This window comes from Canis lupus, chromosome 34 (assembly GCF_048164855.1).
Source record: "Canis lupus baileyi chromosome 34, mCanLup2.hap1, whole genome shotgun sequence".
Classification (NCBI taxonomy): domain Eukaryota; kingdom Metazoa; phylum Chordata; class Mammalia; order Carnivora; family Canidae; genus Canis; species Canis lupus.
The window spans coordinates 5,092,812-5,115,647 of NC_132871.1; the positions used below are offsets into that span (position 1 = coordinate 5,092,812).

A 22,836-nucleotide genomic window follows, 5' to 3' on the forward strand; every position below is an offset into this window, starting at 1 on the left:
CCTTCTGCTAATGCTTTATCTGCCCTGGGTACATCTCCTCAAAGGTTTATCTGTTTTCAATAATCTTCTAGCAATCCAGAAAATTGGGGACATGAAAGTATCTGGAGTGGAACAAATACAGAGCAGGACCCAAGCCCACAATCCCTCCTCTTCTTTCCTACCCTGACTAGATCAATGAGTTAGGAATCCCAGACTGCATTCTGTGCCAGTGGGTGGAGGGACACCAACCTAGATGCAGTGCCATCTCCTGACCCAATGCAGCGGCCACCCATCCGTGTAATATATTACACTTCTAGATGCAGACCTTGCACTTATGCAGACACTCTATTGCGTGGACACTGCACTTACGCTTATGACACACGCACTGCACTCATTCTTATCTCTATGAAAGGTAGGAGAATGTGGTGGCAATAGGGGAAGTCCTAGATCCCAGAGAAATTGATTTATGGTTTGGTGGATTAGATAATAGTTTGTGGTTCAGTGTGAATTTCATAATCACGTGGTAGCCCGTGGTCAGGCATTCACTCTCTGCCAGGCTCTGATAGAAAACTGATGATTGCTGATGTTGATGATAACTGCTGCAAAAGGACACCATTGCCATGTAACAAAACTCTAGGGACCTAGGCTGTGATTTTCCTAGTGGGGCATATCGGAAGCACCTTATAGTATTTCAATCTGCCAAAGGCCCTTTTGGTATCATTGGATCTATTGGTGATAAGATCCAAGAGATGGGACCGTCACATGACAGCTTAGAGCTACCTACTTCAGACTCTTTCGTAATTCAGGTCCATCTGAACACGCCAGTCTCACGCGTTAGTTGGTAAACAAGTCCGAGTAATACGACTATATATTGTAGATACACTCTCTCCACAACTTAAGAAGCCATCAAATGTTGAACCTCTTCCTTCGTGGTAGATATAGCAGCTCGCACCATTATACCGTTACGCCATCTATGCCGCTCATACCATGATGACTTAAAGCAACTCATATCATTACACAACTGAAAAAGAAATATTCTAACATGTCCCGGACCACTGGGCCTCTAGAAACTTTACCAGTATGGCAGGGTCCTGAAGTTTATCTCCTGTTCTCTGGCACATGGAGGCCTTAGCAAGCCTTGGTACGTTCTGCTTCTCTGTTCCAATCCATATGGATCCAGTATGATCCAATGGATCCAGTTGCAATCCAATGGATCAGTATGACGGTCTTTTCCTAAAGAGGGAACCTGATCCTATCAGAATGATCGAATTCCTTCCAAACTCTATTATGACAGTAAGATCTTTGACATAGTCCTGGCATAACGTAATAAAGACGTGCTGTGCCTGGTGGTGTCAGGTACATGCAAATTGCTTCGTTTTCTCATATACAAGTAAAAAACCTAGCATTTAACAGGTTAATTACTAACTGCATATGAGGTGCCAGACTGTGCTAGATTTTTTTCAGCTGAGAAAATATATTTGAAAATGTATCTGTCTTTGGCATTCCCATTTTATTCTCCTGACAGCCCATGACTTTTGCCTTAGCAAAGGGAGCAAGTTAAATGAGAGCCCTGCAGGTCTCAGGCCTTTAATAGTGGTTTTATGTCAAAATTCACCCCAAGATGTAACTTCACTTTTGGTTTACTTGCTCCGCGTCTGTGGGAGCAGTTTCAAATGCTTCCGTTTGGCCCTCGCTAGCATGAAAGCCCTGGTCCCCTCACGGAGGCAATGCTGGGACGCTGCCAGTTACTACGCACGACCAGCTAAAGCATACATTCGAGGACAGGGAAATAACCATAGGACGGTGCTCGTCCTCTTGGGGCTACTATTAGACTCAGGCTACCCTCTGTGAGCCCCACTCTGCTTAGCGGATTATGGTGGCATTTTAGGTTTCTAGGGATCCACAAAAACTCAGAATTACTGTATAAAAATTCCCAGAAGGTCTGGTTGTTTCCCTTTCCTAAGGGCTATGTCAGTCTGGACAAGGGCCCTGGTAGCCTGGGGCAGGCTCATGGGGGAACACTCAGTATATTTCTGCTCTCCTGTTGCAAGTCTCTTCCTCACTTGAGGCCTCAGGGGTTGGTTCTATCTGGGAGCTAAGCAAGAGTGTGAATCTCCACCATAGGTAACTTATTTTTCTGTCCAGCATATCCAGAGGTTTTCTTTTTTTTGAGACACAGAAAGAGAGGCAGAGACACAGGCAGAGGGAGAAGCAGGCTCCATGCAGGGGAGCCCAATGTGGGACTTGATCCCAGAATCCCGGGATCATGCCCTGAGCTGAAGCCAGATGTTCAACCGCTGAGCCCCCCAAGACCCCCAGAAGTTTTCCTTCTATATATGTCAAACAGTACCCTAATTCCTGCCTATTGTTTATATTTCTTGGGACCTGATAGTCAATTAGCCACTGTTACAGATCACTGCAGGTCAAAATACCTGATTTTCATCCATCTCTATAGTAATTACACCTTTCTATCCCTGCTAGTTCAATCCTACCGTCTGGCCTCTACAATTTTGGGACCTTATTGTTCTCAACGAGATCAACAACTCATTTCTATCTCAACGTTCTCCACCAGTATTTCCAGCTGTTAGAGCTCTTCAAGGTTGCTGGCGTCCCCCCACCCTCACCCCAGTGTACTTATTAATACTTTGGTGAAGTTAATGTTCTTTTGATCCTTCTGAGGGGGCGGTTTGGGAGTGACAGAGCACGTCGACCATCCTAGATCCCATTTCAACTTCTCTTTTTTTCCTGAGCCTTTAGACGGCTTCCCCTGTAGTATTCCAGGAAAGTTCTGACATTCTGACTTCATTAACCGAGAGCCATCATTTAACCTAGGCTTCAATTAGCAGGTACTGAAGCCAAAATATTAAACATGATGTCCTTGAGGGGGAGTGCACTTATGTAAGTGAATTTGGCTCTACTGAGTTGCATATTCTAGACCTCTTGGTATAAATATTTATAGAACTTATCCTTCTATGTGCTTCCCAGCCTCTGGTCAGTAAAAGTTGGAAGTTCTAGTAGTTTTTAAATTTTTATTTATTTTTTTATTGAAAAAATTGGAATAACTTTGATTTATAAAAAAGGCACAAAGATAGTACAGAGAGTTCTTATATATTCTTTATCTAGGTTCCCCAGAGATTTATACCTCACATAATCATGGGCCATTTGTGAAACTCATGTTTTAACTTTGGTACAACACCATTAACTCTACTACAGACTTTATTTGGGTCTTGCCAGTTTTCCCACTAATAATTGACAGTTCTTCTATCTCATTTTGTGTGCACACTATTTCCTGGGGAAACAGGTCTTGTACTGCTCCATCTGGACTATGTTGGGCCTTGAATGAATAAGTCCTAGCACGTTATGGGCCTATAATGAATGAGTAGTAGCATAGGGGAGTTCTGGGAGTACCACTATGAGGAACCCAACACATCCAATATACAGGGGTAGAAAAGGGAAAAGATAGCTTCAATAAAAATTCACATTTGTAAAAAAGTACAATGGGAAACACATGCACGCAAACATATATATCAAAATTTTGAGCACATATCATACCCTTTTGGATGTGAAAAGCAAAGCAGGAAAAGTAAGCCCTATGAATGGTTAGCCAATGTGACAGCTCTCTAAGATGATCTCCTTTTTACCTTATTCTCCACGGTTCCTCGACTTTCTAGGAAAGGCTCCTTTCCTATTAACCTCTATACCACATCTGAGGGGCCACTGAGAAGGAAAAGTGAAAAGAGTGAGCTTATTAAGGATAAAGAGAGAAAAAAAATAAATTGAAAACCAGGAAATAGCTAACACAGATGAGAGGATAACTATAAGCCAGGCACATTGCAAGTACTTCTCACACAATAATCCATTTAATTCTTACAAAATCCTCAGAGGTAGATACTATTGTGCAAGTTTTACAGAGGGGAAAGTGAGGCACAGAGAAGTCACTAACTTGCCCAAGGTTGGACAGCTAGTGCGGATAGAACTGGAACTTGAACCTGGGGAGCCTGGTTCTAGAGTCTGCACTTCTGCACAGGGGTAATGCCGGCATCATAGAATGAATTGGGAAGTGTATTCTTTTCCTTTATTTTAAAGACACATTAATTTTATTTTTTCTTTATATAATAGAAATCACTGTGGGGCATCCCGGGTGGCTCAGTGGTTAGGCGCCGCCTTCAGCCCAGGGCCTGATCCCGGGTGCCAGGATCAAGTCCCATGTCAGGCTCTCGGCATGGAGCCTGCTTCTCCCTCTGCCTGTGTCTCTGCCTGTGTCTCTATCTCTCTCTCTCATGAATAAATAAATAAAATCTTAAAAAAAATAAATTGCTTTAAAAATTTTTTTGCTTCTCAAACTTCAGATGGAAGTCTAAATTATTGATTTATTTCTTTTTCTAGAATAAACACTTAAAGCTAGGAGTTTCCTTTTCTTTCAGCTTTCTGAGATATCATAGACAATGTTGTAATATATTTGTTGGTATGTGTATACATTATGAAAGGATTCCCACCACTGAATTAATGAACATATCTATCACCTAATATATTTATCGAATTTTTTGTGTGTGTGAATGCATAGGTTCTATTCTGTTAGCAAATTTCAACTACACAATGCAGTATTATCAATTATCGTCACTCTATTATATATTAGATTGTCACTTACCCATCTGATAAATGAAAGTTTGTACCTAACAGCCTCTCTCAATTATCTCCATTCCCCAGTTCTGGCAACTGCCATTCTACTCTCTGTATCTAACAGTTCAAAAAAAAAAAATTTTAATTCTACATAGAAGTGATATAATGCAGTTATTTGTTTTTCTGTGTCTGGCTTATTTCACTTAGCATAATGTTCTCTAGGTTCACCCATGTTATTGCAAATGGCAATATTTCCTCCTTTTCAAAGGCTAAATGATGTTCCATTGTATATGTATGTGTGTGTGTATCATATTTCCTTTATCCATTCATTCACTGACAGACACTCAGGTTGTTTCCATACCTTGACTATTGTGAATAATGCTGAAATGAACATGGGAGTATATCTTTTGAAGAAAATTATTTCCTTTGCATATAAATTCAGAAATGGGATTGCTAAATAATGTTAGTTCTGTTTTCAATTTTTTTCAGGAGCCTCCATACTGTTTTCCATAGTGACTGCACTAACGATAGCTGTGGTGAGTGATAGCTGTGGTGAGCACATGCTCAAGTACCTTTTAAGAACTGTGGCTTTGTTTCTAGTCTCATGAATTTACGGATGGCATGCCACATTGACCCTCAAGAGCCACATGCCTTGAGCTCCTGTCCCTTGGATGGAAGTCTTAAAGTCGGGATGCTAGATATATGGCCCAAACTCCTCATTTCTCAGGGAGAAGCTGGAAACTGGGCGATCCCCCCTGATTGCATGGTGCTGTGCCAGGGTAGGGGCCAGGGTAGGGCTTATGGTGACAACGTGTCTCAGCTTTTCTTGCCCATCTTGATGTTGGTACTACTCTCTCATTTTCCCAATGTGTAGGAGTCCATCAGTAGTTTCTGGATTTCTTTCAGAGGGAATTTTTCTGTATGTAGCTGTATATTTGGTCCATTTGTGGGAGGAGGAAAGTTCAGGAACCTCATGTGTCACCACCTTGGTCTCTCCTCCTCCTTCAATTTCTTTCTAAGTACAGTTTTTATCCTATAAATTTTGATATATTGTGTTTTTATTCTCACTCAGTTCAAAATATTTTCTGATGTTTCTTGTAATTCTTCTTTGACCTATGGATCATTTAGATGTAACAAGGAGAATCGATTAGTGCTTACGTCAAGGAATTGTTGTGAAGAAGTAAATGGCCCATTGTCAAAGTGATGTGTGTAGGAACAGTGCCTGCCACGTAATAATTGTTATGCAGTAGCTTTTGTTGTCACCTCCAAATTTATCTTTGGGTTTCCTCATTCTGCTTTAAGGAGAAATCTAAATTGTCTCTTAACTTTTGCTACTATAAACCCTGCTTAGTCTTTCATATTCCTTTGTTACCACCAGTGTGGGATAGGAATACTTTGAGGGCCCAGGCTTTCTTATATTGCTAACAGGTACTTGGACTCTTTAATTAATCAGATTCTGTAGATAAGAGGAATAACAATTTGGTTTTTATAACTTTTGTTTGCTTTAGCAGCCATGTGCCCTTTAAAATGCTGTGACTAGAACAGGAGAATGAGAAAAGAGTATGTGTGTGTGTGTGTGTGTGTGTGTGTGTGTGTGTGTTTTAACCATATTGCTTCTTAGATTGTCTTTTTCAAACAGAAAAAGTTACTTTGGCCGCCTTGGAATATATTACTCATAACTAGTTTCAAGTTAAAGGCTCTCTCCTTCTTAATGAATTTATTTTATACCAAAAGAGTTGGTTTTTTTTTTTTTTTTCACTAAATGCTATTTCCAGGGGTTATTTCATTTTTCTCCTCAACATTTTGAAACACCAACCAGAACTGAATGTGCCTCTTGCCCAAATTAATATATTCAAAGCTAAGATTACATAAAACTGTGAAAACTTCATCTGCACACTAATATGCAAAAAACCATCCTCCATGTTGAGTAAAGATGCTAAATCAGTAGCACAGAATTCTCTATCCCTAAGTGAGGGAATAGGATTTCAGGGAAGAAAGTGGTCGCTGAAAGGCTCTTTCAGATTTTTCAACCTGAATCACTGTTCCTGTTTGTCTAGATACAAATGCCTAACCTGATGATATATTTTGGATTTTTCATACCTAACAGCCAGCCTCTCACATTTTGATATAGGTTTCTATTCTGTTCTCCAAGGAAGAGTTCCAATTTTTAGAATAGACTTTCAACAAGAAGTATTAGATTGAACAATTCTGTTGGCATAACTAAGCACACAAACTTGGTATATTCCCTCTCAATAGTAGTGGATACTTTAATGCAGTTTATTCCATTTATAAGAACATTTTGTAGCATAATAATGGAATCAGCAATAATTCTGCAGTTAAATATAACTGTTTAATTCTATTGTCAGACATTTTTCATTTGAAGACTTAGTCCTCATCAAGATAAATTTCTATCCCAAAGACCTAATCTACTCCTTGTAAAAATATCCTCTTTAATTAGTTGAGTAACTTCTTTTTAAAATTTATACAACTAAAGGGCAGATTGTCACCAAATTGGTGGCAACAAACATGCTCTCACTAGGCCTATCCTTCTGTTTCCATTATTACTGTTTTTGTTCAATTTGTAAAAATCTCAGTGAGCCAGCAAAATGCACCACCCACTAATAATTAGGTAAAATAAGTTGCCAAAGTATCCTGGGGGAAAAAAAGGCATCTTTCCAGTGGGCAAGACTTCATAGAATTTTTGTTTGAAAAATTATTATACATGATATTTGGTCCTGAAGATAATTGGAGATTTTGCATTTTTTTCTGAACTCTTCAAGGTAAACACTGAAACTTTTATTTGATTTTACTTTTGCTTCATCAATTTGACAGTAGCAAAAGCATGAAAGGCTTTTGTTTGCCATATTCTCTAGGACATACTTGAAGGAAAAAAAAAATCTTTAAATACTTCAATTAATCATCAGAACATGAAGTATGATCTAGGGACTCTTGGGGACCCCAAACTCTTTCCAGATATCCAAGAGGTCAATATATATAATATTATCATATTATTTCCATGATAATAATGACATGTTAATTATTTATAAACTATTTTCCTAATAGGAAGATGTAAATTGTCTATAAATGATTTTCATAATAGTGAGTTATTAATTATGCTTTGTTTACTCTTATTCTGTTACAAGTATCCAGTGAAGTTTTCCATAAGCTACACAATGTATCATATCTACAGTAGGCTAAATATAGAAACAGGTATAAAAATCCAGCCCTCATTTCTAAGGGCCAGACATTAGACAGGAATATAAGGTATTGTCATCTTTCCGATTAATTTTCTTTAGGGAAAAATTTCATAGACATGTTAATATGTAATGGGTTTATTATATTTTAAATGAATTAATAAATATTTTAAGTTTCCTAGTGTAATTTCTAATGTGGTAAATATCAGTAGGCACGATGGACTCACAAAAAGATCTTTGAAGTCCTCAATAATTTTAAGTATGTAAAAGGGTCTTGAGACAAGAGTTTGAGAACCACCAATCAATCCAATTGCCAAGGAAACTTCCTACTCTTATTCTATCCCAAAAATTGTGCACGTGGATTTTTACTTAACGATTTTACTCGTTTTAATGACCTCAACTCCATTTCTAGTTCATGTGGCCCATGCCTCCTTCCTCTCCCCCACCTTCTAGATTCACTGCTAAATCAATTACCTTGGATCCTGAATTTTTAGAGTCCTGAATACTTGTAGCAATTTGGTGACCTGAGAGGCAAAATTCCTTGATAAGGTATGAGGAGATAAGAATACAAAGAGTAAGCTTCAAAGACCTGAAGTTTTGTAACTGGTAACATTTCTCCTGTAACTTCTACATTCATGTAACCAGGACAACAAGAACTGACCAGGGCTAGAACCTTACCATCCATGGGTGGTCTATAATACGTCAGACATTCTATTAGCCACTTTGTCTTTTGTTTTTAATCCTTACAGTTTCTAGCTATGCATAATTGACTTATTCATGGGTAAGGACCTGTAGGTTTGGAAATGATTTGTTCAAGACAAAGTTTGTAGAGTTGGGATTCCTGGACCAGCCTCATTAGTGCACAGGCCAGGCCTTTCAATTCTTTTTGTGACGTGTCTCCTTACATTTTACACTGAGGGAGGTCTGGACCATAATAGTCATTTAACAAATACATTTTTGTAGAATGGAGAAATGAATTTGACCCCACCTAAGAGTTAAGTTCTGCTTAGCAGTTTTAGGATTCCTTCTCTTTTCTCTCAGATCGTTTCAGCTCTCTGATCAGAATCAGAAATTCTAAATGTTCCCTCTGCTCATCAAAGCATTGTAATCAGAGATCTTTTAGCAGCACGGAGAGTCACTGACCTTTCAAAGGCTGAAAAAATTAATGAATAAAGATGGGCCTGTTTCTTCCAGAATGTAAATTGGAATTAGTCTGAAAGGAACTTAAAAATAAATTGCCACTGGGGTCTGAAGAGCTATTAGATATAAAGACCCCTCCCCGCCCAAAAAAAGACTAAATGTCAAGTAGGACTTTTTTTACATAACATGTAATATCTATCCTGAAATATTTTCCCACACCCCCTCCTTTAAAGAAATTCTATCTTGTTTTCACTGTCTGTCTAGAACAGTTTGGTTGGTTCAATTCTGCTTTAACAATTGGCTTAAAGTACATGAACAGTTTCATGTCATTAACTTTCATCTCTATTTGCCATTATAACTTGAAATCTTAAAAAGTAATAGTTATGCTTCAAGAAATTACTTTGTGTGACTTTCCTATATCTGAAAGATCACAAGGGAGAGAGTGAATAGTTCACGCAAATCCAAACTGATATATTTTAACTATCTACTTACTTTATTTTCAACAGGATAGGACTTCAATTTAAACCAGTTACATCAATAGTAGCAGGTGAGTAACACCAGCCATGCTGCTCTAAAGAGTTTAGGCTGATTCAAAGTAAAAATTATTAAGATGGCATATGAAAATAAGTTAAGATAAATCTAACTAAGAAAATTACTTTAAAATTAGCTTTTAGGATGCCTGGGTGGCTCAGTCAGTTAGGCATCTGCCTTCGTCTCAGGTCACGATCCCAGGGTCCTGAGATCGAACACCACCTCCAGCAGGGACTCTGCTTCTCCCTCTCCCTCTTCCTGCCATTCTCCCTGCTTGTGTGCGCTCTCTCTCTCCATCAGATAAATAAATAAAATCTTAAAAAAAGGAAAATAGCTTTTAAAATTATTTCTCTGATTTAATACCAATTCCTTATTTATTTCCTTATTCAGAAATATTTTTATAGCTTTTATAATTATGAAAAATAAGACAATGAGTATCTATTTCCTCTGACCTCATCTTTAATTCTTTGCACATATTTTATGACGTGCATCACACTTAACCTCCTGTGCACATTTCCTCTCCCTCACTACAGTGCAAGCTCGTAAGACCAGAGAACATACCGTTCATCTTTGCATCTCTCACTAAAAGCAGTATGGTATTTTGCATATTGTATACGTCCAATAAATATTCATATGAATAAATTATTACTCACCACGCGTGCTAATGTATCTCTCACATTAATTCTATATTGGATTCTTTAGAGAAACCTAGACTCTAGAGCCCCAAATTTAATTGAGTTTTGCTTAGATTTTGCTTATTTCTTTGTAGTCTTTAAGTGAGTGTTAACATAAAATGCAAGAATCTCCTAAGCAGTAATTGGAATTGGTCTTATTAGAATTGTCTTGGCCAGTTACCCTTGCTGGAATAAAAGTTCTGTTCTTTGATCACACCCTGGAGATTGCATCTCCTTTGTCATATCTTTGACGGGGGCCTAGAATCACAAGACAGTGAAAGTGAATAGGTAATCTCAGACCAGTCTAGCACTGTTTGTCTTTTGGGCACAGGTTTAAAAGATAAGCACGCTTTCACTTTTAGAATGAAATAAGATATAACTAAAACTGGGCCGAGAGTAAACACAGTACTAGTGTTAGGAGAGTTTTTCATTAAAGGAGTTTTTCCTTTAATGAAAACTAATGAGGGTATGTATTCCATGGATAACTTTTTTTTTTTTTTTTTTTTTTACTGGGAAAATTCCCCAGAACTAATTTGCCACATGTTGTATTTTGGAGACCGCTAAGTCATGAGAGTAAGGTATCCCCTCAGCGCAGCCAACCTGAGTTAGCCACTAATTTTTGTTCTCGGGAAATGTGACTTCCTATAAAAGAACTTGTGTTGTTAAGAAGAGTGATAGGATGATGATAAAGAAAAGTAGTTTTCCTCATGAGAAGAGAGAGTTGGAGAATAAAGTCTTGTCCCCTCCCCCCCTTTTTTAAGGAGAAACATGGAGCCAGCAGGACCAGCAGCCTGAGCACCATGATCAAGAGCAAGATCACAGGAGAAGGAGACAGACTCGGATTTGAATCCCAGCCGTGCCCTTTCAATTAACAAAGCAATTAACCCCTTTCTTCCTCATCTGTGAAATAGTCATAACGATGGTTTCGTAGATTGTTTTGAGAATGATAAAAGGCCATGTTTTCAAAAAGCATGGTACATAATAAACATTTACGGATGTTAACAAAGGAAAAAACAAACGTTCTTTCTACAGAAACATTCTTACAGCAGAGAGTGGTATTTCATCATGCTATTTTAGCTTAGTGGAAATACCTCGTAAGAGCCTATCACTGTCATCAAAAAGCACTCTGAGTAACCTCCTATGTTCTCTTGCTTTTTTGAAGATGAATTAACTCACCAGATAGCAAATATGATGCAATATAAAATCATACACCTGTATTCTTGATTTTAAATCAGTTTCTTGTCAAAAAAAAAAAAAAAAAAAAGCACTAACTAGGACTTTATTATCCCCTCAGGGAACTGATAAGATCAATGTTCAGAAACTAAAAAAAAAAAAGTAAGAAAAATTCAGTCCTGAAATTTGGTATATTTACCAAAAGGCAGTACCTTGGCAGTGGTGGTGGTGGGGGCGGTGGTTTGCTGAAACAATCAGCAGATCATACTAATTTCCTTCCTGGGAAAAGAAAGTGTGAATTGTCACCTGATGTGGAGAGTGGATAGTACAGAGTTTTGTCTGGTAGTGTTAGTTATCCTGCTGAATCCAATTCCTAGCCCTGTTTCCCTTGTGAAGGTTCAGGGTAAGAGCTGGAGCCTGAATATCACCACTTACCCCTCTGTCCTCGAGTTATAACTAAAAAAGAATAATCGCAGACATTTGACTCAAGCAGGGATCAAGACAGCGACATTATTATTGATAAAGGGCTATGCCAAGGATAGACATACAGCCTTTAATCCTTAAGAATAACTGAAATACCTTCCTGCCTGGTCCTCCTGTTGGATGGTAAGTATTGCCGAGTGTCTGAAGAGGTTCCTTGGGAAGTAGAGGTCTCAGGGCCAAATACACTGTGTTCTCATGTTCTCCCACATGATATATTTAGAGATGAAATCAGCTTGAAATGAACAGTAAGAACAGCCTTAAAGGGGAGATGAAGTCATAGCCCAGCAGTTTTATCTCTTTGCTTTGGTAATGGGGTAGGTTATGTGCTCACTGTGTGCAAATGTCTCTGGACTTTAAAAGGAAACATATTTTTACAGGATAAGCATAGGCATAAAAAGGAATAGAGAAAGAAAAATTGTTCATCTATCCCCTGCCCCATTATGATGACACTCTTCTGGGTATCATTTAGTTTTTACAAATCTGTAAAAGTTTTGAAAAAAATTTTATTCTGTTCTTTCTGCTCGAGAATATAAATAATATAAATATAAATATAAATGTTGTTAGTGTCATAGCATAATCCTTATAAATATATTTAATGATAGTGTAGTGTATAAATATTTCACTAAGTGGATTCAACATAAGTTATTTAACGAGTCACTTTAAGGTTATTTTCAGTTTTTAAACTTGTTTCCAGATTTCCCTTTGCTAATATAAAGAATGCTGGTGTATCATTCTGCATAAAACCTTTGCTGTTCTAGATTTTTTTTTTAACCTTACAATAGATTCTCAAGAGTTGGATTTTAAGGTCCTGGGTATATTTAGAGTATAGTGCCACAAGACATTTTTAGTAGGGGACAAAGGATCACTTTCTCCTAATAAAAATCCAATTAGATCTCTAAAACTTGGTGTCTGAAGGTTGTTCAGAGAAGCTGTATTTTGGGAATGGCATCAGGACGTACACGACAGGTATATGAGAATTGCATTCTGTCTCAGATGATAACCACTTAGCAGTACTGTTTCTAGGAGGAAAAGCTGCCTTTGCCACTCTTCTGATGCATTAGAGTACTTTAACAGAAAATAACATATTTTCAACTTGATAAATTCTTTAAGCAGAAGAAGAGAAACTCGTATTTGTTGAGTGCCTACTTGGCTCCAAGCACAGTATTTCCATTTTCACATTTATTATTGTTGGAGCTACACAGTAGGGTTTGTTTCCTCAATTGTACCCCTCTTTTTTTCCCTCCATGGTTCTGGTCAACAGAGCATCAAAGACCTGAGTGTAATAGGACTCAAGACTTCAGTCATGTTACTGGTAAAGCTGGATTAAAAGGTGTGAAACACCTCCAAGTTCCTTCCAAACCTGGACTTTGGAATGCATACGTCCGTCATTTATTTACTTGCTGACAGGTGGGAAGCTGGAGTGGAGAAAGCAGGCCCTCTTGGTCTGCCTATTATGTAAAGATTAAAAGCACAGGTGCCCACTGGGTAAGAGAGCAGGACTCTGGAGGACAAGAGGCAGTCTCCAGTCTGAATGGCGATGTCGTCTTGCCTTTTGGTTATAACTGATCAATGAAGAGCTGCCTTCCTGTAAACCAATCAGGTTACCCACTCCTCCCGTCCTGATGAGGGACAGGTGTAGAAAAGACCTGCTCTCGTGGAAACATGGCTGAAGGAGGGTCTGGAGCCCTTACTTTCCCAAATTATCACAAATAGTCTTCAAAAGAATACCATAAAGATTAGAATCCTATTTGTAGGTAAGGAGCCTGACGTTCAGATATGTCAAGCAATTCCTAAGTTCACATAGGTAGCAAGTGAGCCAACATTCAAACCGAGATGTGTCAGACTCCAAGGCCTACAATCCTTTCATTGGACTGATGAGTACTATTGCCTTCATGACCCTCACCAACCACCGTCCCTCCATTCTTATTTAATAGAGGCTTTTTAGAGACACAATCACTTACAGTGTAGGAGTGACTCTCATGGTGGGAATTTCAGGCATCTTGGTAGTCTAGAGGGATTGAGGTTTAGGGCAGTTTGACCTTTGACATTCTCAAATGACGAATCTCTCTGTAACTTTTGGAACAGCTATAGCAACACAACTCTATGTAAGACTTCCCCTTGTCTAGCGATGTCTCTCATCGTTTAGACCCAGACTGTAAGACCCTGATTGCTCTTTCACCTGGCACATTTGCCAGGATTGTTTACATCAAATAGGTGAGAGGATGAGATACGCTCTCCTCTGGATGAAGAGCAGACTTGCTCACTGCTTGCTGTAAAAGCTGTGTGTTCCTCGAACTAAGTGTCCTCTGGACACAACACAAGACCACTACATGCACAGCATCCGTTTGAGCCCATTGTATCATTAAGATTTTTTTTTTAAGATTTTATTTATTTATTCATGAGAGACAGAGAGAGAGAGAGAGGGAGAGGGAGAAGCACGTTCCATGCAGGGAGCCTGATGTGGGACTCGATCCCAGGTCTCCAGGATCATACCCCGGGCTGTAGGTGGCACTTAAACCGCCGAGCTACCGGGGCTGCCTGTATCATTAAGATTGTGTGACTACTGATTTTCAGGGTTGCTAGACAGTTTAACATTTGGAAATCTATTAATATAAATCCTTATTTTAGCAGATTAAAGAAGAAACACCAGGTCATTGTATTAATTGATGTTTTTCTCTTTTGGGTATTGTTGGCATATTTGGAAGGTGCATTTTAGGTCAATTCTCACCTCAGTTTGCAGATACCTTCTGGAGTACTCAGCGAATTTTCCAGTCCATACACATATATAGAGAAGAGCAAGGAAAGGAAGAGTATGGAGAATCTTTTTTAGTTCCTCTAGAAAATCAGGTTGCTAAGGCCAGTTAAATCAGGTTCAGATCGGTTCAAATCAAGCTCATTATCTATCACAGAATCATTATATGATATATGATGATTAAGATTGCTCCAGTGACTAATGGAATAGATTTTGTGTCTCATTAAAATGCAAATTGTCTTGGCAGGGGCAATATATTCAGCTTCATTTGTCAATTACAACAGAGGAGACGGTTAGGGAAGTGGAGAGGAGGAAAAATAAATTGGATACTTAGGATGGGGAGAAAAGTGTACCATCAAGAAGGCAAAAGTACCTCAGGAGATCAATTTTACTGATCTAATACTTTGGCTTAGGTGAGTCCTGAGAGTGTAGGCCCTAAACACAGAGGCCTTCGTGAGAAAGGGAAGGGTAGATTCAGAGGATGGGCAGACAGGACACGGAGATTAGCATTCAAGAAGCGCCTTCCACGTCCCGGCTTTTAACAGGCCTTTTAATAATAGCAAGTGCTATGATTGGTAACAATTTATAGATGAGGAGGCTGAATTTTGGGGACGTTATCATGCACAAGGTGACCCAGCTCTTAACATGTTAAGCCAAATTTTAATTCCAAGTTTGTCTCTAAAGTCAGTTTTGCTTCCATTGAAATAATTAAGGAAAGGAGAGTCCATGGAGGAATTGTCTTCAATAATGAGAACAGGAGAGGAGTATTACATAAGCATATTATACAAAGCATGTAAGTATCTCCTTAGCTGATTTACTAAAAACTTCAGTGAAATTCAGAAGCAAAAAATGTCCTTTTTGTCAAACACAAAGCAACAAAATAGTCAGTAGGGATTATTTTATTTCTCTAATATATGTCTCAGTAAACACTGAAACCTCTCTTTTTGATAGCCAAGGTTTTACAAAGTTAGTTTCTGGATATATATTCTCTCTCTCTCTGAGTTTTATGTGTACATAGGTGACACAGATATATCCTCTCTGATATGTCATTTAACAAATCATGATTTTAATATTTATATGGCTGATCAAAAATGACATGTTTTGCATTTTAAAAAATTAGAAAGATACCTACTTCAGGAAAGCCATCCTTGAAGTCCTTGACCTGATTACTTACATAAGAGTTTCCAGGTTGGGTTTGTAGTCTACTTTATTTTAATTTTTTAAAGATTGTATTTCTTTATTCATGAGAGACACAGAAAGAGGCAGAGACACAGGCAGAGGGAGAAGCAGGCTCCATGCAGGGAGCCCGATGCGGGACTCCATCCCAGGCCCCAGGGTCATGCCCTGAGCCGGAGGCAGACACTCAACCATTGAGCCACCCAGGTGCCCCTGTAGTCTACTTTAAAGCAAAATAAAAAATAATGAGTTTTTCCTAGTTAGAATTGTTTAGCTTAAATCTCTAGATAGTTTATTTTTCTCATATATTTAATTAGCAGTCTATATTGGTCAGAAAATAAAATATATAATATTTAATATGTAACATATATATTACGTGAGTGTATCAAACCATTTGCCTTAATTTTTTGCCAGTTTAACTTTGGAATGCAGTTTTAGAAATAATTTTGGTTTGTCATATATATGTGTGTGTGTGTGTGTGTGTGTGTATAAAACTTTAAAAAATATTGTAAATTGATTCTCTGTTGTACCATTTTGCATTGTCATCAGCCATTTGCTCAAAGCCTTGCCAGTAGAAGGTGTTGTTATACTTTGGTCGCCAATCTGAGAGTTAGAGGTGGTGTCTTTTTTTTTTTTTTTTTTTTTTTTTTAGAGGTGGTGTCTTAATTGCATTTTTCTTGTTATGAATCAGGTCCAGCATATTCTTATATATTTAAGGGCCATTTGTGTTTCATTCAGTTCACTTTTTCTACGCTGATTGTGTCTTTTGTCTGTTTTTTTATTTGGTTGTTTCTCTCTCTCTCTCTCTCTCTCTTTTTTTTTGTTCTTCAGGTCTTTATCTAGAAAGTAGTTAAGCCCTTGGTCAGTGAAAAGTTGCAAGCCTTTTTCCCTCTTTATTTTTTTTCATCGACTTAATTTTTGAGTCACAATTAAAAATTTGGATAACATAAGGGGTGTCTGGCTGGCTCAGTCTGCAGAGGATGCGACTCGACCTCTGAGCTGTGAGTTCAAGTCCCATGTTGGATGTAGGGCTTATTTTAAAAATTTGAATAATGTCAAACTTGTCAATTTTCTTTTGTTTATTGTTTCTAGATTTTGAGTTAGTGTTATTAGAAAACTTCTCCACTCCTAGGATATATAGAAATTCTTCTGGTTTTTTACTTGTCTTCTTCGCGAAATTGTATAGTTCCATTTTTTTAACAGTAAGATGTTTGATCTATTTGGAGTTTATCTTTGTGGACTCCGTTTTTATTTATCCATATTTAGAAAGTGCAGCCAGTTCTACTGTAGCGCTTGTTTTGAAGACACAAGTTGTTCCAATGTAATTGATATATTAGGGAACACTGTAAACATAACAGTAATTTTTACATTTGCTAATGAACAGTTCTGTGTGCAGGCAATACTAAATGCATCTGGAAAATTACCTAGATGATCTGAACTACATTTTACCTTACAAGGTTGTGTTTTGGTACTACTTCACACATGTGTAAACTTTCTGTGTTACAAAAAACCAGAACCATTCATTCTACATCCCAAACATGTCTAAGCATCCCGGTTCCAAAATGTCAAGCAGTGTATAGAAGAGGAAAGCTATAAAACCTGAAATAGTAAAGATTTTCAAAGAAATGAGAAAGCATGCCATTCCTTCCAAGCAAAAGACATGAAGGAATTTACATTGCAGACAATCAGAGACTCTACAAATATAAAAGAAACACCTATGGCCTGAACAACGTCAAGTGCTGTGAGGTCAATAACAATAACATTTTAAAGAAATGGAAACAACGCAAAGACTATGGAATACAGATTGAAGACTAAACTGTGTTGCCTAAAACTTTTCTCACAATCAAAGAAAAAAAGATCATCTACAAATGAGGCCTTATGCAGACATTTCCAAATCCTGAAGAACTGATTTCTTCTTATTTAGGACTGTTAGTTTGGTGATTTGAAACGTCACTACAGTTTCAAAGTCTTTTGCTGTCTGGCAAAGCCAAGGGTACAAAAAGGAAAGCCACAAAAGAATTTCCAGCAATGAAGCAGATATTAGCTGAAAGTAGGCTATACGATGCATCACATTGCAGTTTTGATGAAACAGGTACCTATTAAAAATGCATGCCCATCTCAAAGGCAGAAAAAACAGGCTATTTAAGTATTTAAGGCTGTGAAATGGATAATTGTCTATCTATTTCATAGTGACTTATAGATGGCACCCCTTCCTACAAGCCAACTCCAGGTCATTTTCAAGGTTGAGTGCCATTTTCATTACAGTGTTTATATATTTCTTAACCATTAAGCATTTACAAAATTGTGCTATACTTTTAAAAATTAAATTCCTGTCTTTTTTATGTCACTGATGAAGTTTTTTGAGTGTTGAATTCTGTCATATTTTTTATTGTGTGATTTTGCATAATGGGGAGATTTTTAGGAACATGTACTTTCTGTTACAGCAGAACTGCTTACATATATTTTCTGATTATATGAAATACTGCCTTTTGATTTATTTTTATTTATTATTATTATTATTTTTAAAAAATATTTTATTTATTTATTCATGAGAGAGAGACACAGAGAGAGAGAGAGAGAGAGAGAGAGAGAGAAAGGCAGAAGGAGAAACAGGTTACAGGCGCGGAGTAGGATGTGGGACTCGATCCTGCATCTCCAGGATCATGCCCTGAGCCAAAGGCAGATGCTCAACTACTGAGCCACCCAGGCACCCCAAAATGCTTTATTTTTTAAAAAATAAAGATTTTATTTATTTATTTATTTATTTATTTATTTATTTGAGAGAGAGAGAGAGAGAGAGAGAGAATGAAAAGGGGAAGGGGCAGAGGAAAGGGACAAGCAGACTCCCTGCCAAGGGAGGAGCCCAACGCAGGGTTCAATGTGGGGCTTGATCCCAGGACCCTGAGATGATGACCTGAATGGAAGGCAGATACTTAACTGACCAAGCCATCAAGATGCACCTTGAAATGCTGCTTTTATGTTTAAATTTCTATGTGTACTTTTTCTATTTCTGGACATTCAATTTTGTTTCATGGTCAGTCTGATTATTCATATGCCAATACCATGTTACTTTAATTTTTGAGGCTTGATAATATTTTGAATCTAGTAGAGTTAGCTAATCTTCATCCTTCTGCCCGCCTGCCCTGCCATAGCACCTATATTTTAGGATTTTCCTGTCCTATTTTTGCTTGCTTATTTTTTCATGTGGACTTTTGAATGAATTTCATGAGCTCTAGGAAGAGAGATGTTGATAATTTAAATGGAATTAAATTCATGAATCAACACAGAAAAAACTGACATCTTTCTGATATTGAGTCTTCCTCTTCATGAAATATCTCCAGAACATGCCTTCCCTTTGTTCAAGTCTGTATTTGTTTATTTTGGAAGTGTTTTGATAATTTTTTCTTTATAGAGCCTTTAATATTTCTTAAGTATATTTCTACTACTTTATATTTTTAGTTGCTATGCTAAATGGGATTTTACTTTCCATTATGTTATTTAAATGGTGGTTGTTTTAATAAAGTCAATTGATTTCTGTGTGTTAATTGTATATTGTGTTACCTTACTAAGTTATCTTACTGTTTGTGCTTGTTTTTCCATTGATTTTCTTGGGATTTTCAGGTATACATCATAAACATTATGTAATACTTATGTTAGTAAGCAAGAGAAAGCATTGAGAAAATTTTCCAATTCATATGCCATAAGTGCCTTTTTTTCCTTAATGGAATTAACATTAATACTTCCAATAAGTTGTAAAATAGTAGTGATGGTGTTTATCCTCCTCTCATTAGCAATGGCCCCATATTTTCCTATTGTATGAGGTCCTGGCTTTTGGACTGTGATAGATTGAGCAAGTTTCTACCTACCACCATTTTAATTAGTGTTTTGTTGTTGTTGTTGTTTTGCAAGGAGAAGGAAATTTCTGGGCCTGAGCATCATTTGATAAAATAGGCTGTCAAGAATGTACAGAAGTAACATGGTAAGTAGAAAGTAGGCTTCTTGACTTTTTATATATCGTTGTGAAAATAATACTTCTTTGAATATATGCCTTTGAATGTACCACTAAATTTGCTTCATGTTTCACTATGATGTGAAGTGGTAGTTCTGAATAGACTATGGACAAGTCTGTATGTGGGACTGGGTGGATGGTGTACATATATATATATATATAACTTGATTATTAATGAATGTGATTAGATCCATAACTGCATGTCAATTTTTATTTTGCCCTAGACTCTGCATCCTAATGATACTGGCTTTTTACTTACCAATCCTACACACAGCTACCAGATTATTATAAATTAAGGTTAAGAGCATAGATTAAAGTAATAAGAATTTCAAAGGGATAATTAGGGGATGATTTATTGGAGACTGGTACCCTGTGTTTGTCTATATTTGTATAAAGAGATGAATCTGGGTGCAAATTTGAAAACAATACAATTGCATTTGTATTTCATAGTGGTTTAGTATACAGAGTAACATACTGTTTTAGTATATACTGTTTCCTACTGTTTGGTGGCAGACATTGTGGGTTTTTTTTTTTTAATTTTTTTATTTATTTATTTATGATAGTCACAGAGAGAGAGGCAGAGACATAGGCAGAGGGAGAGGGAGAAGCAGGCTCCATGCACCGGGAGCCCGATGTGGGACTCGATCCCGGGTCTCCAGGATCGCGCCCTGGGCCAAAGGCAGGCGCTAAACCGCTGCGCCACCCAGGGTTCCCGACATTGTGGGTTTAATTCCTTGGCTATACCACTTACTAAGTCTGTGATTATGGTCAAATTCTATACATGTTCCATGCCTTAGCTTTCTTATTCGTAAATACAAGATAATAGTGTCTACCTCACAGGTTGTTGGTAGGTTTAAATCAGTTTGTATATAGAGAATTCAAAATATTGCCTAGCACATAATAAGTACTCTGTATTTTTATTGGATGGCAAATTTTAGCATTAGTATGGCTAACTGCTCCTATTCATGACTACTTTTTTTAGAGTGACAAATCTCAAAAATACAGGTCATTTGTTTTATTAACCAAGAAATTAGGATGTTTTTCTTATAGGATGTTTTTATTATAGTTAAGTTTTCTTATATAATATTCTCAGTTTTTATTATATCAGAGAACGTGTCCTAGGGATTTGGGTTGAATAAGCAGCATATTTAAGGAAACGAAATCTAAAGAAGCCTGTGATTAATTGTCATATATAAAACGGAGTGCGTAAAACAAAATGAAAAACTAAATCTCAAATAGAATTAAATTTCCACATATTTACAAATTATTTATTTAAAATATTTAATAAAACTATATCGAAATGCTTCCCCATTGTGCTATTAAGATGAAATAGATAATTCCTAAAGAAAAAGTATTTTTTTAAGTGACACATTTTTTGAAAAACTATTCTCATGATTTTTTGTTTAACGTTTCTTTGCATGCTGTAGGCTAGATCTAGATCTAGAGAAGGTACACCATGGTAAAAAGAAGTGGTGTCATATTATGTCTTTGGGCTTCATTACCTTTTCCTAAAAGTAGAAATTTATATTAGATATCTTTCATATCCTGCCCAATTCTAAAATTTCATGAATTTCTTATGAAGGAAATCTTTACCTTTAAAGTATATGGATATAGAAAAGGACTGAAATTTATTGATCATTTTAAGGTTGGCTAAATTTAGGTAAATAGCATGTGTGCACGCTGTGTCTCTAAAGTAAATAAATAAATCTTAAAAGAAGTACTTTAAGGAAAAGCCTGCTTTCATTACAATGACATGTTTGGTAGCAACTGGTGGTGTGACTCCCGCTCTAGAAAAACGTAAATGATTCATTGTAACCTGGAATCAATATAGCAACTTCAACAGACTATTTCTTATTCTCAAGAAATTTTAAGGATTTGAAATTTCAGAAAATACAGGACTCCTAGATTCAAGATAAAGGACCATTTATTAACCACAGCAATAGTGGTGGCCAGAAGATCGGCATTTTTAAGATAGGTTTCTTGAGCCACTATTCCCACAATATTATGTGGATAGGACTATGTAATACCTGTTTACATAGTAGGCTGGTTTATAGGAGAGAAACCCTGAACTTACGGAAATCACCACCTCTTATAATGGACAATAAGATACTTACCATTTGCAAGTGAAACATTATCTCTATTTACCATAGCTGTTCACTCTCCAAAATCCCTGAAAAGATAGTCTGAACAATAGATATTCAGTGCTTCTGCTCACAAGAAGTGCAGAAATATGAGAGACCCTTAAAGAATGCTTAACACCTCTTGATAATAACTTTTACATTTTCTGACTTGTTTTTAGGTAACTCTTAAATGTTCAGATGAAGACATGTCAAAACTTGAAATTTTAAGCTCAGTCAAATACATTTTCAATGTCATCAGTTTGGGATAATCAGAATTATAGAAGTTTCCATATTGGGTTAGACAATGATGTGTCTAAACTGGCATGGCTAATTATAAAGTGATATATCTTCATTAATATTTGGCAGCAACTGAATTCTGCTAACATTATGTGCATCGTTATAATTCTTTTCTGTCCTATTGTCATTCTTTTCAGTCTGGGGAAATTACTTTGATATTTTCTAAAAGTCAATCCTGGAGTGAAGTGAGAAGCAGAATGACAACTCCCCAAGTCAGCTGACTACTGACAACTGCTTGATATACACATAAGAAGATGAAATAGATGATGCTTTAGAATGAGGCTCCCAACCTGGGGCAGCAAGACGAGGGGCCATATAATTATTATTACAAATCAGAATGAAGATCACAAGTTGCTTATTGAATTGAGAAATTTCTGAGGGGGCAAATGGTACAAGTTTAGCTTAAAGTAGGATGTTTCTTTTTTAAAGATTCTATCTATCTATCATCTATCTATCATCTATCTATCTATCTATCTATCTATCTATCTATCTATCTATCTACCATCTATCTATTTATTTAGAAAATGTGAGCAGGGGAAGGTGCAGTGGGAGAAGAAGAGAATCCCAAGCAGACACCAAGCTGAGCATGGAGCCTGATGTGGGCCTGATCTCATGATCCTGAATTCAGGACCACAGCTGAAATCAGGAGCTGGAGGTTCAATCGACTGAGCCACCCAGGCACCCCTAA

The 22,836-nt window shown here is 37.2% G+C and overlaps 1 protein-coding gene and 2 long non-coding RNA genes across 5 annotated transcripts in view; 2 read left to right on the forward strand and 1 right to left on the reverse strand.

Moving 5' to 3' along the window:
• The window catches only part of DNAJC10 (DnaJ heat shock protein family (Hsp40) member C10), a 74,714-nt gene extending 62,759 nt beyond the window's left edge, over positions 1–11,955 (reverse strand). Inside the window, exons 1-2 of one of the 2 annotated variants that reach the window (XM_072811142.1) lie at positions 11,891–11,955; positions 3,621–3,696 (exon numbers count right to left, since the gene is read on the reverse strand). The gene's annotated coding sequence lies outside the window, so the exon portion shown is untranslated. Of the gene's footprint in view, positions 1–3,620; positions 3,697–8,267; positions 8,421–11,890 lie in introns of those variants that run through there. The other variant, XM_072811140.1, reaches the window with a different exon arrangement.
• LOC140624357 (uncharacterized) lies at positions 8,442–11,334 on the forward strand. Its single transcript, XR_012023841.1, has 3 exons — positions 8,442–8,574; positions 9,440–9,480; positions 10,900–11,334. It is a non-coding gene; the product is annotated as an uncharacterized lncRNA (long non-coding RNA).
• LOC140624359 (uncharacterized) lies at positions 11,558–22,452 on the forward strand. Of its 2 annotated transcripts, none has more exons than XR_012023845.1 (3): positions 11,558–11,917; positions 19,632–19,701; positions 22,286–22,452. It is a non-coding gene; the product is annotated as an uncharacterized lncRNA (long non-coding RNA). The 2 variants fall into 2 exon arrangements; XR_012023844.1 differs by lacking the exon at positions 11,558–11,917 and adding an exon at positions 15,050–15,339.
• The last annotated feature ends 384 nt before the right edge of the window (positions 22,453–22,836 follow it).